General features: G+C 35.2%; 1 protein-coding gene across 1 annotated transcript in view; it reads right to left on the bottom strand.

Annotated features, from left to right (window-relative positions):
- Window positions 1–20,077, bottom strand: part of LOC122805806 (resistin-like beta) — a 100,656-nt gene extending 80,579 nt beyond the window's left edge. Inside the window, exon 1 of the mRNA XM_044076070.1 lies at window positions 20,018–20,077. The gene's annotated coding sequence lies outside the window, so the exon portion shown is untranslated. The remainder of the gene's footprint in view (window positions 1–20,017) is intronic.
- Between the last annotated feature and the right edge of the window lie 681 nt (window positions 20,078–20,758).

The raw sequence follows: 20,758 nt of genomic DNA, 5'->3' as shown, positions 1-20,758 counted from the left end.
CTATATGTCAGAGTATAATATCACAAGGAAGGCTCAACATATTCAGATAAATATAAAAATAGCTAAAATGTATGAATGTATATGTGTGTTACTAAATAGCCATTCACACAATAAATAAATAAATAAATAAATAGATAGATAATGTTGTACTTAAATGGCTGTAAGGATGTGCTTTAATGTCTATTCAGGGCTTTGATTTTTAAAAGACTACTAACAGACAAATTGTCATTCAGCCCTGGCCAATACATGGCATTCAATCTAAGCTGCCATCTAATTCCATTTTGTCAAGCTGGTAAGACCATGCTCCACCTCTTGCACTTAGTGTAACAGCATCCAGTATAATAAATTTAAAAACATGGTCTGGGCAAGCCATAACATGTTTTGCTAAGACATTCCCTTCCCATGAGTCATGTATATTTCACCTATTCTATTTTTAAATTTGCGCTCAGTTTTGCCCATGTAAAAACACAGGCAAAAATTACTAATAGCGCAATAAGCAACCCTCTCGGTTGACTATGAAAACCTACCTCTTAACCAGATTTTAATTTCATTAATTGCCACGCAATTATTAGTTTCCATGATGTTCGGACAGAATTTACATCTTCCACATTTATGCATATATCCTTGAGAATACTCACCCTGTCCTCTTTCAAGCAAATTTTTGAGACACTGACCTTTCTTATACACACAGATAGGGGCTTCACCTAGAATGTCTCCCGTCTCTTTATCACTCCTAATAATTTCCCAATTTTTTGTTAGAATATTTTTAATATTCTGTACGTCATTATTATAAGTGGTCAGGAAACTATTTTCATAGCTCTTCCCATTCACTGATGATGTAACTGTGATTGTGTTCATGTGGGTTTCAGTCATGTTTCTATCCCCACCAAGCATTGCTTGGTGTATGTTATTTATCTGATGTTCAACATTCTGACTTCTATCATTTAAAATAGGGGTAACGTGCCCAGATTTTCTTTTATTATTAACTTCCTGCATAATCTGGTCAATTAAACTGCTAGGATAACCCCTTTTGAGAAACATACATTTCAGTAAGTTGCATTTCTCAACATAGTTGTCCCAAAGTGTCGTCATCTGGGTGGCGGGGACAAATTGCCCTTTCAATACCGCCTGTTTTTGTTTAAAGGGATGACAACTGCTGAAATGTAAAAAACTATTTGAATAAGTTTCTTTTCGAAATATTCTTGCAAGAAATCTACTCTCAGCTTCATCTTTTACTAAATGGACATCCAAGTATGCTATACTAGTGTTATTGACTGTGTACATGAATCTCAGGAAACTGGTAGTTTGATTTATAAATGCAAGAAAGTTATCCAAAATGTCTCTCGGCCCTTCCCACAGTATAAACATGTCATCCAAATAACGCATATATGTCTTACAATATTCGAAATAGAGGATTTAAGATATTGCTTCTCCCACACCAACATAACAATATTAGCATGTAGGCCCCCACATGTGGAGCCCATTGCTACACCTTCCTTTTGAAGAAAATACTCTCCTTTGCAAAAAATAAAATTGTTTCTTAAAATTGTATCTAACATCTGCTCAAATAAATTGATTCTGTTCTGTCCTGTACCTTTTGAATGTAAATATTCACAAAACCACTGTAATCCTATATCATGTGGTATAATGCTCTAAAAATTGACTACATCTATAGTGACTAACAAATAATCTTTCTTATATCTGATACCATTGATTTTTCTTAAAATATCCCAAGAGTCTATACAAACACTAGTTTCCTCCCATACATATTTACTTAACTCCTTATCTAAATATTTCGCTAAAGGATATGTAATAGAGCCCCTTGCATCAACAATTGGTCTCATTGGTGGTTGATGCATGTCCTTATGTATTTTTGGAACTCCAAAAATACTAGGAGTAACAGGATATTCCATTGAGAGATAATGCAGCTCTATGATAGATATTAAACCATCAATAAACATATCCTGAATGAAGCCTTTGATTCTGTTATAGGTCCCATTCATTTCATTCAGGGAACTCATAGTGTATGTTTCTGAATTCAAAATTTCAAACATTTTGTTGTTATGATCTACTACATTCATGATGACTGTTCCCCCACCCTTATCTGGTTTCATAATTCTTATACCTTTGTTATGGAGAAGAAACTTGAGTTCAAAGTTTTCATTCAAATTTAAATTAGCATATGCGTTAAAATTTCTAACATCCCTATTGGTATTTTTATATAGATCACGCAAGTCAAGTTCACAAATTCTCTCATAAACAATTAGGGTGGGGTGCAGTGGTGGATTATACGTACTCGAGATCTTAAAAGGATCTTTGACTGATTCATCTTTGTTGAACATAACATTTAAATTAAGTTTCCTAGTATACTGTTTTAAGTCCATTAATGTGTGAACCAAGTTAAGTGAATGACGAGGAACAAAAGTAAAGCCTTTTGCAAAAATGTCACACATTGTCTCATTTAATTTTATTTCTGAGAAATGATACACCTTAAAGTCATTCTCGGAATTGTAGCATAGTTTTAGAGGTGGGAGGAGGTATCTACCGCCATGATTTGTGAAAAATTACATGGTGCTTCTTACTGCTTGCTTGCTGTGGGATTTGAAGTGTTCTTAAGACACTCAGTCTTGCTGGCTGGAATCAAAGTCTGGTTATAGTTGCATTCACAGTCTGTTGCATACAGAAACTTGCAGAATATACACTGATGAGAGAATATACTTTGCAGCATCAACTTTAAGAGCAGTAACCAATAACTTTTATAATAAACCACATGTACTTCTGTTACAGCTTCAGAAAATGTTCCACTTTACTTCTCATATAGTACAGATGATGTGAGAGATATAACATTTACCTCAGGACAAAATGTGTCCCTACCATACCCCTAACATAACTAGATTTAATACAGACTTTATATATTTTTTAGTTAAACACACACCCTCTTGGTTTTGGAAAGATACTGCCTTGATGACGCAAATGCTGACACATCTGTTCTTGTGCAAATGCTGATAAGTAAACTGTCTTCAAGGAAACGCCTTGTGGATTAGAAAAACATGTCCTGTTGTCCAGTGAAAGCAGATTACATTCTTGTCATGTCTGTAAGAAGTCAGTTTTCTTGATGTGTGTGTAATACACTCATAAGCAAGTTCCTTATTTTTTTAAGCCACAGTCATTTAGTATGGTTGCTGATCACATATTACTAAACACTGTTTCTGCATTTAAGCAAGCTTTTTATTTCAGCATATTTACAGCAGAATTAATTTCAGCCTTATATTCATAATATCTAACAATTTGTATCACCTATCGGTATCTCTTTTTCCCCCTCCATCAATTCTTGTTCATCCCTCGGTTCTAACCTCTTCCTCTCCCTGTTTGGTAATCCTGTGGCTGACCCCTGTTCTGGTAATGTTGGTTCCGCTGTTGATTCATAATCCGCTCCGAGCGTCTCAGAGCTGGATGTTCTTCCTCATCTAAAAATCCTCCTTGGACAAGCCCGAATTATTGGTTTCATCATTATTGTTGTTACCATTACTCTGAACATACCTATCTCAATTAAACTGCCACTCCTGCGATGGAGGGGGACGAGGGTATGCAATTTGACTAGTGTAGTCTTTCTCGTCCCTAACCAATTTCTTCAATTTTTTTGCTTTTATTAGTGACATTTGTTTGTCTATTGTACGAAAAATCCTACACTATTCAAACCTATTACTGGAAAATGCTGGGTTTTGTATAATTGCTCTATCCAGTACTGTCACTTCTTTGTTCAAACTTTCAATTATTTTGTTATTGTTGATGATAACCTTTTGCATATATTTGAAACCAAATTTATCGAACAGTTCAATTAATTCCAAATGAAAATCCGACCCTGCAACCAACCCAGTAGTGTAGCACCACAAACAAAGCCCTTTTGGCATGGTTCTTTGTTTCAGACATTCGTTGAAAAACATATTATCCATTTGCAGTTTCTTAATTTTTAGTAAGTTACAATCTAATTCATTCAACTTGTCTTGAAGACACATATTGACATTTCTTCCCCTGTTGAATAATGAGTCATCATTTTTCAACCAGTCTACTAACAAAGGCACATTAGAACCAGTGCTATTAGTTAAAAGTGTAGCTCTATTTGTATTGTTTACCTCATATTGTACTTGATCAGGACAAAGAGATGGTGTAGTTACACCTGGCAAAAATGGTTGTCCTCCCATGTTACTATTGCCAGTGGTAGATATCGTTGCTCCATTAAACTGCTGCAAAGTGCTTGGTACAACATTACCGTCAGAAGAACCATCCAGAATCATGTTGACATCAGTAGACACACCTGGCGTAGAATAAATAGTAAATTGTGACCTTGTTGACTGCTCTAGTCGATCCATCCTGTTAATCAACTGCTGGATCAAAATAGTTAGATCCACTCCTCCATTACTCCAACATCAGTGTCCACAGATATTTTGGATTTTTGATATCATATCTTTATGTGAGCTCTCTATCAATAGCATGAGACATAAAAGTACAATTCTCACATTTCAAAAACTAAACCACAAACCATATAAAATGACAGCAAATTCTGAAGCTCGGTGTTACAACTTTTCGCAAAGAGCTGCTATACCTGCCCGTGCATTGCAGATACTTGCATATATTATGTTAGAGAGGGCTGCATGTCTTAGAAAAGCCAGTACTTAAAATTATTTTTAAAATGCAATATGGGTGTGCATATATTAATCAAAATGAAAACTAATCATAATATCATATTCTATTGTAAATGTTATATAGAATACATTTTCTTTTTAACAATTTTAATTCACTTTTTCTTCACATAAATTGCTCAAATCCTCCCTTGACGTAAACATCATTCTTACTCCTCTATATTACTCTGTTTTTATTGTTCCCACAGATTGCATTTATTTCTGACATTTGCATCTTCCTTTTTTTTTTTAAAATCCAAACTGCAATTCTTTTATCTCCTTTACAATATCCAGAACATATCCAGAACATCCTTTACATTGGTAATATATTTTGAATTCCATTTTCTAGTAATTACTTTTTGACACAAATAACAATAAAGTTAGTAAGGTGTAAGCTAGATGAGGTTTAACATCATCAAGCTCACTTCCCTGATTTAATCTGATCTGAAACTTCGTTGCTGTTTTCAATGGAAATCACTAAAGATTTTCTTCCCATTTGTGTATTTGTGGATATGTAAGCAAGACTGTGTGTGGGGGTGAGGGTACAGTATTGCTTGCCCCACCTGAAAAAATACATTGTTTCTTTTATATTGCTCAATTGAAGTTTTCAGTGGTTATTTCATCTAGATGAAGTTATAGCCAATTTCCTCTTAATTACATATAATAGAACTCATTTTTTAATTCTTTGCACCTGTATTCTCACTTTTCTAAGGACCAATGCAGTATGTGGTAGGCCAGTTCCTAAGCAATGCAGTAAAACTATAGGATAATCAAAAATAGTTGGGATTAAGTACAGGATGCCTGTAACTATATAACTCATTATTGCATTTTAAGACAATAATGTCTTGTCTGTGTAATTATGAATGCATACTCATTAAGACAGAGTGAATCCTAGAACTCAGAGTAACTAAAGATGATGGTTCAAGTCATGTGATGCTTTTTTTCTTTGTTATCTAGCTGATTGGAACATTTAGAGTTTATGCTAGAAATAGAATCTTCCTAATTACCTTCTTTAACTTTTTTTAACAACACAGAAAGAGACAGTTATTCATTCTTCAATGACATCAGTAAGATGTTAATTGATCTGAAAGTGAACTCAGAAGGAAAAATCATAACCTTTGCCCTGGATCAAGTGCAGACAGCATGAGATTTCTGATAGGAAAGAGTTTCTCTTTAAAGGAGGAGACGTCTTTCAAGTTTTAAATACACAAAGTGAATTACAAAAGGTAGAACCAATTTTTGAAAAGGTGATTTTATTAGCTTTTGTCAAGTATTTAGTTCTGGTCAGCATAATGGTTGCATTGCCAAGCAGACATATGGAGAAGCACTCAGTGCTTGAAGGTTAATTTTCTTGTTAAAAGAAGGCAGCAGCAGAAGGGAGCCAAACATGTTGGTCTCACTAGCAAAAATATAAATCTAGATCAAAAGGGAAGAACATGTACTCCCTTTTACTGAACGGGAATATAAACCTACAGATTTTAAGACACATCCCAAGTGTGAGTTGCTAGTTTGAAAACATACCAGTAGTGTCAAGGCATGTTCAGATTTTTGGATGAGGATGAATTTGCCTATGCCAAGCTTTGCCTCAACATATAGTAAGTAACTAAGTTGTCTTGTGAGCTCTTTTTTATTGAGCCACGGCCCTGCTGTTAAATACAGTTGTTGTAACTGACTGATATCATAAGGGTCAAAACATATCCTCAAGCATTTGAAGTTAGCCAGCACAGCAAGAGTGACACTGAAATATATCGATAATTTAAAAGCCAGCACAGCAAGTTAATTTATTTTTAAAACTATCAAATCAGAAAATGTTTAGCCTTTTTAGTGTTAATAGATTGTTGTTTAACACAATTCAGGTTTGAAAATTTATTGGAAGTTCTTTCTAGAGTTGTTTAACACAATTCAGGTTCGAAAATTTATTGGAAGTTCTTTCTAGAGTTGTTTAACACAATTCAGGTTCGAAAATTTATTGCAAGTTCTTTCTAGAGTTGTTTAAACAAGAACATTAGAACTGATCTGTTAATACAAGGCCATCTGCAGAGCACAGAGTCCAAGTATGCCCAAGTAAATGTCATTTATGTACAGTGAGAACAAAGCTGTGCTCAAAGCAGAGCACTAATGAACATCAGAACTGAAAAAGCATAATCTAGAATATTTGCCATAAAAGCAGACTTTAAATATACTCCTATATGGCTAGTCAGTTACACTTCTACTGATTTTACTAGCATTCCTTAATCCATATGCTGCATATTAGCCCTGAAACACAAAACACCAAATACTAATGAACTGGACAAAAAATCTAAAATCTAAATTTCTACTAGGCAAGAAAAAATGAATGTTGAGATCACTGAAATTATAAGTAAAATAGTAAAATAATAAAAAAAGTACAGCTTTTATTTTCAGAGAGGCTGCCCCCACCATAGCTCCACTCACACACTGAAGATTGAGTATTTAATGTATTAAGGAGTCAAGGCACAGGGTGAATTTCCTTCACCACCATCACATATATACATACAAGTCATTGTAAGCTAACTTTTGCTTCTTATTTCTGATTTCACTCCAGGTTTCTGTTTTATATACATCAACAATGGGTTGGAGGATTCTTTGCATGCCAGCCACAGATCACCTCTTACCAGCATAGGATATCAAGTATAATAACAGGGCTTTAGACCAGTCCATGTAGGACATGTTTAGGCCTTGTTTCCTTGTAAGTGCATGTAGGACATGTTTAGGCCTTGTTTCCTTGTAAGTGCATGTAGGACATGTTTAGGCCTTGTTTCCTTGTAGTATGGTATCTCTGTGTGTATTCCAGTTCTTGCATGTGTCTGGGCAGATACATGCCTAAGGGCCATTATTTTCAATGATTGGCTTAGTGAGGGCTGATTAAAGCCCTTTGTTTCTTGCTGGTCTCGATAACACAAATGACCTCCAGTTATGATTACTGCAATCGCCACTCCTAACCCCACCAAGGAACATGCTCTGCATACACAGCTTATTTTTATTGGCTGTCTTCATCTGTGTCATTTTCAGGATCCATCCTTCCTATCCAGATAAACAGTGAAGTATAAGATCATATCTTTCCCATGAGCATTTGCAGAATTAGAGATGCCAGTTACCCAGTCATAACAAATGGCTTCAAATCCCAAAAGAAGTATAAGAATCACACCTAGACAATGGCACTGTCATTATCACTTATATCAAGGCTGTATATTCCTCAAGTGATCATGTAATACTGATGCCAAGATTACCAAATAGTGTTACTTCAGGAAAATGTATGCTCTCATTTCTAAGTTTCATATGGAGTATGTAAAATAACTGAATGGCAATATCTTCTTGGGCAGAATAAGGCAGACTGAATTCTGAGTTCATTAATACTGAACACTGCTGGAGTATTAACTCTGATGTCTGAGACTTGATTCCATTTTCCCATATCTATTCAATGTGCTGTTCTTTACTAAACCTTTCTGAAACTAATATATCTCACTATAGGAAGCTTTCTGCATTCTGTCCCTATATCAGGTAAATTTATATTCACGGCTTCCAAATGCAATAGTATTGTGTGTGCCTATGTGTGTGTATGGGTCTACCTGATAACGCTGAAAGCTTGAAACGCAGACGATGAGAAGACCGATACCGGAAGATCGACAATGAAGATGACCGACAGTTGAAAATCCCGACGATGAGAACACCGACATGTCAAATGAGCGCTAGTGGGTAAGTATGCGGTAGTGACAGACGTCAGGTTTAGGGTGCCGGTAAGGTAAGTGTGCGATAGCGACGGTCTGTAGGGTTAGGGGCAGGTTAATTGAGTTAGGGTTAGGGTGCGGGTCAGGTGAGTGTGCGATAGTGACAAACGTTAGGGATAGGGGCGGGTTAAGTGAGGTAGGGTTAGGGCGTGGGTTAGGTGAGTGTGTGATAGTGATGGACCTTAGGATTAGGATTTGGGTTAAGGTTTGTACATCGATAGTTGTGTATGTAAGGTTCAGTATAGGTTTGTAAGGTTTTTGGTGTGCTTGTGTTGTGTTGTGTGTGTGCTTTTTGGACAGGGGATTTGTTTTGTTTGTTGAGTGTCAGGTATGTGACGTTTTGTGCTTCTGAACTTTTGGTTTTGTGGTGTTAGTGATTTCGTTGTCGGTATTTTAGCACGTTGATGTTATCAGGTAGACCCGTGTGTATACATGCAAACATGCACAGAAATGTATACATGTATGAATTTAGTAAGAAAACCTGAATACACCCAATGCCGACATGCAAAACATTGATGCTATGTTGAAAATCCCTACATTGACAAGCAACTACATATGTGCCAAGAATCAGTACTTCAGTGCATACAAAGCTTAATGAAATAAAAAACATGTTTTGCAGGGGGCAAGTCTTCCTGCACCCTCCACAAACCCTTCTAATTATTTATACTAACTCTAAGATTGTACAAACATATAGAGTAAGAGCAAATGCCCTATTCTAGGAATTATATGATCATGGAAACCAGCTGACCAGCTGCTTAGTCAATCATAAGTAGTCATCTTCCAAACACATGCACAATCTTTAGGAGGGAACCTATATACACACACAGACACACACACACACACACACACACACACACACACACACACACACACACACACACACACACACACACACACACACACACACACACACTTGTTGCTGAAAAAAGTCTTTGGTACGGTGCAGCTACCAACTTATAGAATGAAGGAATGAATGAACAAACCAAGAAAGTGTCCCTTCCCAAAAGGCAGTTCCTTAAGTTGAAGAATTTGCAATGAGTGGTACAGAGAGTTTATTGCTAACTTGTCAAAAAACAGAGCATCTGTTAAGGAGTCATATCTGATTTTGTTAAAAGCTGAGTAACCATACAAAAAACATCCAACTATGTCCCTTGCTGAAATCATGCAGAATGGTATGGTTTGGCTTCATTTTGATCAATGTAGTTTCTAGAATGCATGTCAAAATTGAAGTCTGATGATGAGCCAGAAAATGTCAGGTCCCTGAAAGTTGGAAACCCTCAGAAGGGAAAAAGGGAGAAGTTCTTTGAGTGTGTGTGTCTCTGTAAAGAAGGAAGATAAATGAGGAAGATACAGCTGACCAGAAAAAAGGCAAATGTTTTAAGAAATATAGTATGGAAGGTTCCATGAAGATTGTGTCCTTTTCTGGCAGTGTTAAAATATAGACACTTAACTGCTTGGTCAGTAATTTGTCGTAAGAGAAAATGAAGGTGTATAAAAGAACATGGTTGATACTAATTACAAAAGCTTCAGTGTGACATGATATGATGAAGATATGGGGTGGCTGACATACCTGGGAAGAATAACTGTAGGTCATCAGTCAACTCCTTGGCAGAAGGCTCAGACTTAACCAAAGATGAAAGCTGTAAAACCTAGAATGAATGAGTGGCATCTCTCTCTCTCTCTCTCTCTCTATATATATATATATATATATATTTTTTTTTTTTTTTTCATTTTTATTTTTGCTTACCAGAACAATTTAGGATGCCAGATACAAAATGAATGCACTCATTTACATCAGAAGAGTAGGGGAGTAGAGTATCAGCATTTATTTATTTACTGTATTTGTTGACCAGGAAAGTCCAGCTGGGCACACAGCCATTTTGCCAGCAGGGTCCCTGGGAGAAAGGCTATATCATGGACAACACAAGAAAAGTACATATATATTTAAGGGTGTTGCACCTGCATACATTCAAGCCTTTAGACACGCAACACCAAGGCTGATCAGTCTCACAGTTTAATATAATAGCTCCATAACCCTGGAGCATACTAACATCAGAGTTAATACTCCAGCAGTGTTCAGTATTAATGAACTCAGAATTCAGTCTGCCTTATTCTGCCCAAGAAGATATTGCCATTCAGTTATTTTACATACTCCATATGAAACTTAGAAACGAGAGCATACATTTTCCTGAAGTAACACTATTTGGTAATCTTGGCATCAGTATTACATGATCACTTGAGGAATATACAGCCTTGATATAAGTGATAATGACAGTGCCGTTGTCTAGGTGTGATTCTTATACTTCTTTTGGGATTCGAAGCCATTTGTTATGACTGGGTAACTGGCATCTCTAATTCTGCAAATGCTCATGGGAAAGATATGATCTTATACTTCACTGTTTATCTGGATAGGAAGGATGGATCCTGAAAATGACACAGATGAAGACAGCCAATAAAAATAAGCTCTGTATGCAGAGCATGTTCCTCGGTGGGGTTAGGAGTGGCAATTGCAGTAATCATAACTAGAGGTCATTTGTGTTATCGAGACCAGCAAGAAACAAAGGGCTTTAATCAGCCCTCACTAAGCCAATCATTGAAAATAATGGCCCTTAGGCATGTATCTGCCCAGACACATGCAAGAACTGGAATACACACAGAGATACCATACTACAACGAAACAAGGCTTAAACATGTCCTACATGCACTTACAAGGAAACAAGGCCTAAACATGTCCTACATGGACTGGTCTAAAGCCCTGTTATTATACTTGATATCCTATGCTGGTAAGAGGTGATCTGTGGCTGGCATGCAAAGCATCCTCCAACCCATTGTTGATGTATTTACTGCAAATCAGCAAGTTAAACAGCAAAACAGAAATACTCTGTATAGAGATCTAAACCTCTTCTGCAACATCATGACCACTGTGTATGACAGTTTTGTATTGATGATGAGATCTCTCAGTCCAAATAAATTCAAAATCTCTGAGTAGTAGATAAATTGCCTTCTCATCCAAGGTCCTACATCTGTCCTGTGGCAGGAATGGTGTTGAGATTAAAGTCTACATCTGTACTGTTCTTTAAATAAAATATATCTTAAAAACAAGAAAATTTATGTCTGTCTTTACCAATCTTGAACTCATTAGCTCTACGTCTTCTATGACTTTCCCTAATATTTGACTTATCATGTTAAGTGGATGGTCGGTACATAAAAGGGAAATTTACTAAGTCTCATTTTTTAGGCTCTGCTTATAGAAAACAATCTCTTTGACTTCTTGCTGACTTCCATTTGTACACAAAACATATTTTCAATTTGAAACATGGTGAACTGTATGATAATGTTTGGAAGTAACTGTCTTTGATGTCCTTCTAAAATCACTTTCGCAATATTCCTCACATGAGGAGTATCATGCCAAGGGTAGCTGAATGTCCAGCCACTATACTGAAGCCTGAGCCATTTCATGAGTCTTGCATCTGACATATGTTCTAAGCCCAATGGTGGGAAATATATAAGGGATTTATGCATGCAAAGACCAAAAAACTTACTTGCCTGAAGAGAACAAAAGGAAGAGAAGCAGAGGTAATTAAATACATATGTATATGACCATCAAGTAAAGAAGAAATGAAGATGATGCATATTATTATCTTTTTAAATGAAAATAAAATAGCAAAAAATCTACTACTAAATGAACAAAATAATAAACGTTGGCATATACTATGTATTAATTTCCAATACAATACAATAAAACCCACTAATCTAAACTATACAAAGTATATTTACAATTTATTTAGAAATGTCATTTAATACCGACATAGAAATAAAACTATGGCTTGAGCTGTTAATGCCCGTTAGCTCTACAAAAATTTCTTTAATAAAACACGAGTATTCTTACTAATTGGGAAACAAAAAAATGTACTCGCTGGCAGCACTGTATAAAGGATCAGAAAGTACTAGACAGTCAACAAATAATAAATACATATGACATATCAATTATAGACTGGCTAATAATTCAAAGCATGCTATCTTATGCTCAAGATTTATGCAGAATAATTAATAATTCATCCCTCAAAACTAAGCCTAAATTCATAAATTACATGCAAGAAGTAATTTATAATAATTATAATTGTATAAATTCAATATCCAAACTATATAAAATCCTAATTATTTATTAAGGCAAACCCAATCAAAACATACGGCTGCTATACGTGATACGCATTCTACTAGCAGTGAGAATGTTGGACAAGCTTAAGTAGATGCTACTCATAAAGCACAAGGGGATTTTTTACTACACAGCCCATTCCCAATACGAGGGAAATACAAGAGTCAAGTTGTGAATGGGAAAACAAGACACCCACATAGCGTCGACGAGCAGGGCAGGACCTGGAAGAAGACTAGACAGGTCTATGATTAATATTTCTTCTCATGCTCTGACTGATTCCCAGTTAACTCTGTTGAATAGGAGCCTAAGTTTTGTGACATAGTGAATTCTATCAAAGAACTTATAGTCTTCAAGGTAAGACTTCTTCCAAAAAGTTTATTTCAAGGGACCACTAATGAGCAATGTATTTTTAAAAAAACGAGCATGTTTGTTCCAGTAATTCTGTAATTGATTTGTTTATAGAACTATGTGAGAAGCAATTCAGGGAGAGGTTTACCAGCAGTGACAATAATGCATTTTGTAATTTGCCACCATCTGAACAGCAAGCATTGATTGAACTGAAATGTCTGACATGTACTGAGGTACACCCTGCTGACAAAGGGGGAGGTATTATCATATTAGATAAGGAGATGTATGTACACAATATGAATGACCTTCTTAATGATACAAATACATATTGTTAGATATCTAATGCTGCTCTTAAGGCAGTTATTGACAAGATACAGTTTTTACTGTTTGATTTATTTGTGACAGGAATGATTCAATAGCCACTCTTTGAATATTTCACTGTAGAATTTCCAATGGTTCCTATAATGCACAGCCTACCCAAGGTTCACAGGAACCTTGTTAGCCCCTATGCATCCTACTGTGTCTAGCAAGGGGTGGGCTACTGAGCCTCTTTCGATATACGTTGAAAGGAATTTACATCGTGTGCTTTGTGAATGTACTACTGTCCTGAAGGATTCTAAGGATTTCCTTAATGATTTAGGGACATACTTGGAAATATTAGAGAATCCCTGTTGGTTGGTAACTTTAGACATGGAGTCCTTATTTACAGTGATTCACAATGCCTGATGCATAGAGAATATTAGAGAGCTACTACATGCAAGGAATGTTCAAGCAAGTAAGGTTAGATTAATTTGTGCATTGTTAGAAACTATTTTAGAGAACAATGTTTTTATGTTTGGTGATGAACACTTTATACAGAAGGTTGGTGTAGCTATTGGTATTGCCTGTGCCAATAGCTATGCCAACCTATCTCTTGTGCAATGGGAAACTACCTATGTTTTGGCTAATAATGCATTTGCTGAATCTATTGTATGGTGTAAACGAATCGTGGATGATATTTTTTTGTTATGGCACGATACCGAGGAACGCCTTAATGAGTTTCTGGTATATATTAATAGTATCACTCCATTTCTGAACTTTACCTACAAATACTCTGATAGAGTGATTGACTTTCTTGATGTGGAGATTACTAGAGTTGCCCCAGTCTGGATTTGACTACACTTTTTAGAAAAACTGTTAGGAAAAATAATGTCTTACACAATGGCAGTACGCATCCAAGGCATACTAAATTGAATGTTTTGAAAGGTCAATTTTTTTCGCTGTATGCATTTATATAATGATGATTATACACTACATAGAGCACTTTTGTCCCTTAAACATGAGTTTATGGAAAAAGGATATAGAGAGAATGAGATAGATAGACAAACTGATGTAGCCTGGAGAGAAAGGGATGGTAGGTGTAAACTGTACTATAACAAGGAATGTAGTGAAGGGATAGGATCTTGTAGTGCTAGGGCTAATGGTACTATGGAGAGAGGTGAGTCAGATAGTGAAGTACTACAATTGCCGCTGAGTTATGCAAGCAATATACATGTGGTGTGTGACATTGTTAAGAATAACTGGGACATTCTTTCTAGTATAAATGAATTAAATGGACTAGTGGGAGAGCAACCATCTTTTACTTTCAAGAATAATAGATCTCTTAACAGACAATTTTGTTATATAGCTGTAAGCACCCATAAATATATTCAGTCAGACAGACTTGGCACCTATACATGTAGAAGGTGCACAGCATGCTCTAGTATACATGTTGGGAGACAATTTATACACCCTCAGAAGGGGATTACAATAGAAGCTAATTTTTATGCTGATTGTTATACCAAGAATGTGGTCTATTTTAGCTATTGTGTACAGTGTTTTGCCTTTTATATAGGTAAGACTAACCAACATTTAAAAGACAGGATCCTAGAGCATATGCGTGACATTAAGAATGTGAAAGAGAGCAATGCGTTAGCTGTACATGTACATAAAGAGGGACTTACTCATAGGTTCAAGTTTTTAGTGCTTGAGGTGGTCCCTGTTAATAAGGGGGGGGGTAATCTGAGCAATAATACTGAAGCCTCAGAACAGGAATGGATACTGAAATTTCAAGCTGATAGGCCACCAGGCCTTAACAATAAAGAATCCCTTAAACCCTTTCTTAAAGCTAGTAGTTAAGCATTGAAAGTCATTTTATAAATGTTTGTACTGTGATTTAACTGATTGATTTTACATTAATATTTTATATACATTTTTATATTGATGCTATTGTTTTTGTTTTTATTTAAAAAGCATCTGGCATATAATGTATTTAAATGTTATATAAGTCCGCCTACTTGATATAAATGTAGTTATTTTATATTTTATATTAGGTATTGTAACGATGGCCTTTTTAGTGTTAATAGGGCTCTAATTACTAGCATAACTGTTCATTAGTTATTTTGATATAGTGAATCTTTTTAAATGTGATGTTCCTTGCAGTCACTGTTAGTCTGATGAAGCGGAAGGATTCCTTGAAAGCGCTTACTATTTTTGGATTAAAGTTGCCTGCTGTGTGTGACCAACATGCCTTTTTGCTTTTCCAAACCCAATCAAAATTATTGTAACTTCATAACAGAAGGGCATTCGATACATTTATCAATTGAAAGTAAAACTAATCTATTATACTCCATTAAATTAACATCAAATTTACACATTTGGAAGATCTTTACATGGAAATTTCTGCATAGAGCTTTTTATACACAAATAAGATAGCTAAAATCAATTCAACCAACAATGTTACTTGTTGGAGCTGTTCACTAAGTTGCGATGCAGATTGGTCATATATCCTATATCATTGGAATAACTAAAAATATTTGGGAAGAGATAAATACATTTCTCCAAGCTATTTATACAGACTCATTTGCACTAACAAAGTCACCAAACCTTTTAAATGTTAATGAAATAACAGAAATGAACAAAAGTGATCTTTATCTCCTATGGACTATACTAGCAGTAGCTAGAAAGTGCATCACAAGAAAATGGAAATCCTCCTCTGAACCCACCATTAAAGATTTCTTGAACTTAATGAAAGAAACAGCACTTATGGAAATAAAAGTCAAGGAACTGAGAATCTCTCCTAAAACATGGACTAACAACCCCTGGAACAAACTTCTCTCTCTTATCGAGACATTAAATATGGTCCCAGTCTCTTCTATAAGAGAATAATAAGTTAAAGAACCACTTGAATTGTGTAACTGCAATATTTCCACTGACTGATGTTCCTTTCTTATTTAGGCCAATTGTAAATATTGTATATAGAATGCTATTTTATTTATTCACTCAGATAAATGTAATCATAATAATTTTTGTTATTCCTGAAAAATAATAAAACTTGTTTGAGTAAAAAAAAGAAAAGAAGAAATGAAAAGATGCACCCCTTAGTCAGATTAAAAAAGGGAAGAAGGGAGTGACAAAGTACTGCAACAGTGATCAGTTGGGCATTCATTGTTATGGTAAGTTCTTACAAAACTGTACCATGTCCTTCAAAGGTTACCATTGCAGTTGATGGAGAGTACTAAAGTTACTGAAGAGAGGGGGCAGAGGAAGAAGGAACTGAGCAGCAGTCCAATATGCCTTGAAGAATGGACCTGGCCCAACCTGCTCTAGCCTTAGAAAATGCATCCAACGTATAATGTTTAGAAAAAGGGAGGTAAAAAGATGAAGTGGCAGTTTTTACAATGGACTTGATATCTAAGACCTTGAAGAACATTCCAGAGGAGGCTACTATCCTAGGAGAATGAGCTCTAATAAAGAAATTAAGCTGTTTCCCATAATAAGAATAACAAAAGGAAATTACCTCAGATATCCAAAAAAAAGGTTTTCTTGGAGACAGTCAAACCAAGCTTGTTATCATGAAAAGAAATAAAAAGTTGCTCAGATTTTCTAACTCCTTTACTCTTGTCAAGGTTAAACCTGAGTTATATATGTAAATTCAAAGAAGAATGAAGAATCCTTTCACCCTTATTTTGAGTTGAGAGAGGAGAAGGATGGAAGATAGATAAGTTATTAACTGCCTTAGACCTAAAGGAAGGATTAATCCTAAGAGGAACTACCATAGCATCATGCAAGCCAGAAACCCTCTTGTCATATGTCAGTGTCATCAACAGAACGGTCTTCCAAGTCCAAAATTTTAATGAAGAACTGATTGCAGGTGTAATAGATGACTGAGTTAACTTTGCAAGAACAGTGATTGATAGGACATCTACTTTTATGGAAAGTTCATAAACAACTGTTCTTTCATAGATCACTGCAATGGTGGAGCTGTCCCTCTACATAAAGTGCAATAATCTCTGAGTTGATTATATTAACATGGAAGTAACATCTGAACAGTCCACCAACCTGAGGGGTATAGGCATGTTCTATTCACATAGAAACTTAATTTTAGCTGGATACTAAAATTCTTCTTTTGAAAAGACTGCCTTAGCTTGTTAGCAAAGCAGTGTGTGTGAATCTTACTTTGGCATACTATCCTATGTGGTATATATATATATATATATATATATATATATATATATATATATATATATGTATATACACACACACATGCAACATACGTACATATAGCTTGACAAGTAAAGAGGGTGAGACACTGATATTAACACTGATAATGTTGACTAACTGTATAGATAGTTATATGACAGCCAATACTAGTGTGGTCTCCCTTAAATACATGCTAATATTTCACATATTACTGTATATGATAACTTATACACAGCTTAAAAGAAGGGAATACTTATTTCATTAACTATTTTTATTCTGATGTAACTGTTAATTAACTATGTTTTGGAGAAGCTAAAACCCCATTGGCTGCACATGGATTCATTCATTACATATTTGTAGTTTAGAGAGTACTTTATATTACATACATAGATCACTGTGTAATGCGATAAAAACATTTTCCTGGGACAAGATTTACAGAGTTTATATGTTGCTCCTGCACACATCATCTGTACTTTTAGCCACATCTTATATACATCATAAAATATCTAGCCAATTGGAAACCCTTCTTTGAAACCCAATCACAGATGTGATAGCATTTTAAAAATGCATGCACTCATAGCAGTAAAACATCAACACAAAATCTCCTGAAACAATTAACCACACCTAATTTAAATCCATGGAACACACACCTGATGTTAGATTTTAAAAATGAACTACAACTAGTCAGAAACAAACTAGAAATAGCAAAAATAGGATCAAAGCCAGAGAGTCAGAAAATGGCATGCCCATCAAAATGAATCTGATCCAATTAAACTAAACTCAATACCATTGTACTAACTAAAAATATGACTGAACAATTATACTGGCATGTTTTAACCATAACTCACACTTTATACTAAAATAATGTTAAAACGTAACTTATTAAACAAAGAAGTTAAAAAAAAATCACCTCAGAACTAGACTAGAATGAAATTGTCCAAAAATGGTATAAAAAGGATGAAAAGAATATGCTGGGGTCTACTTTGTGATACATGAAATGTATCAAAGTATATAATTGATATAATGACTCTGCAGTGTCAGTGGCAGGTAGTGCACCTGCCTTTGATGCAGATGGCTGTGCATTCTATTTCCACACCAGGTGTTTCTGACACTGCACCTTGGGGTGCTGCACTCCTGAGTGTGCTGTCTTTCAGATGAGACATTAAACCAGGTTGGTAGTAGCTTAGGTGGATGCAAAAAATCCCATCTCACTTATAAAAAAGATTAGAAGTTCCCTAATGTCCCAATCAAAATTCACCTAGTAGAAAAGATGCTAATAGCCAAGTGGGAGTAACACAGTCAACAAAGGATAAATAAGATTAGGCAGCCTGATTTTGTAATTTTTGGCTCTATTTCTTATGAAATGTCATCTCTAAATCTCACAGCACATGATAATAAATGTGTCACACTTTATAGTCCCACAGTAATATATATAAATACACACACACTCACATATATTTATATATATATATATATATATATATATATATATATATATATATATGGGTCTACTTCTAATGGTCAAAAACGCACCTTCTCGACAACCAGGAGATCGAACCCATTTAAGCAAAAGTGCTCTAAATCTAAAGTGCACTTTCGTTAAAGCTGGTTCTCCGAAGCACATTACTGTGGGGATAAGGAAATATATCCTTTTTCCCACTGTAGTGCAATCTTGGAGTTAGTATATTTAAGAAGGGGTCTGGGGGGTGCAGGGGGGCTTACTCCCCCTGCAAAATACTGTTTAAAGTAGGGTTTTTTTTTTGTTTTTTTCCGGTTCGGAGAACCAGCTTTTGCGAAAGTACACTTTCAGTGTAGTGTAGTTTCACTTTAATGGGTCTTGATGTTTCTTGTTTGAGATAGTGAAATTTCAATCAAGAAACATAGAGCCATATATAGCTATATATCTATATATGTGTGTGTGTGTGTGTGTGTGTGTCTGTGTGTGTGTATGTTTAAGTATGGAGTAAAATCCATGTGCATATTTGTAAACAATACATAGATTTTTTTATCTTTATGTAGTTTTAATTAATAGTGAATATACACTTGTTTTATTGCGCTATTGTTGCATTAGCTTCATAATGTATATAACATAATACAGCCATTCTGGCACCAAAAAAAATGTGAGGCAGTTGTTTGTGTGTGTGTATATCTCACTCTGTACATATCTGTCTATGTCTATATAATAGATATCTGCAAAAAAACTATGTGCTTCTGTGTAGCTCTTTATATGTCACACACTGTGTATGAATCCATGCGTCTGTCTGCTTAGCTAATTTAGTTAGGGGAGGGAAAACAATGTGACGTATATGTAATAATGTAGCCTATAACTTACATTAAAGTGCACAAATGAGCACAATTTTCATAACTGTGACAAATTTTATTTCTACAGACTTATTCTTACTTAGTCTGCTGACCAGGACTTTTGAATAACCATATGCAGACCAGTTTCTCTGCTGAATATTATCCCACCAATAAAAGATTGAAAATGTTTAATTTGCTAAAACAGGATTGTTTAAAATGCATTTCAGTTTAGCTGCTACTGCTTGATTAATGGAAACAGATTCAGTTATTGATGGAGAAGTCCTTACCTGAAGCTCTCTTGTGAGTAGGTCTTCTAAAGCTGAATGCAGATATTCTGTACTAATTTGTGCCACAAGAGCTTTAAATAGGCAGCTTCACAATTAAATCCTCATGTGTAATTATGTACATTGCAGGCTGGGCAGTTTGTTTTACCTGAGCCAGCACTGTAAGATGAAAGTGCAAATCCTTAGATCTGTCATCACTGTAGGATATATAAACACTACTGAAATGTAATCAGTACACCCAGAGTAAGTTGTCATTAAACATTTCAACAAAGTGACACTGCTTCATACTGGAAACCTTCATATTTTGTAGCTTTCCAGATCATTGTACTGTGACCAATTTGCCAAACACCAAATATACTTTATTTTTACTACCAAGCAACATCTTGCAAAATATGAAACTATCTATCATTATAAAGCAAAATTTCTGCTAGAGGACCTCTTAGCAGTCTGATTTCCAAGTTTGATATTACACGCTCCTCTGCAGAAAACAGTGTTTACTGAGAGTATATTAACCCTTATTTTGAAGACTGGAACAATTACTTAACATGCACATCTGTATTTTTAAAAGATTCCTATAATTGCAAATCATTTTTTTTGTGTATTTGTTTTATGATCAAATCTCATTGATAAAATGTTTGCATTTGTTTTACATTTTTTATCATTAAACAAATGTAGTGGCATTTTCTTCATCAAAACCCGTTTTCATCTTGAACTAAAGGTGTCATGTCAACTGTTGCCATCTTT

Source organism: Protopterus annectens, chromosome 7.part0 (genome assembly GCF_019279795.1).
Source record: "Protopterus annectens isolate FY-2018-M chromosome 7.part0, PAN1.0, whole genome shotgun sequence".
NCBI classification, from domain to species: Eukaryota; Metazoa; Chordata; order Ceratodontiformes; family Protopteridae; genus Protopterus; species Protopterus annectens.
This window is presented reverse-complemented; position numbering and strand designations above follow the sequence as displayed.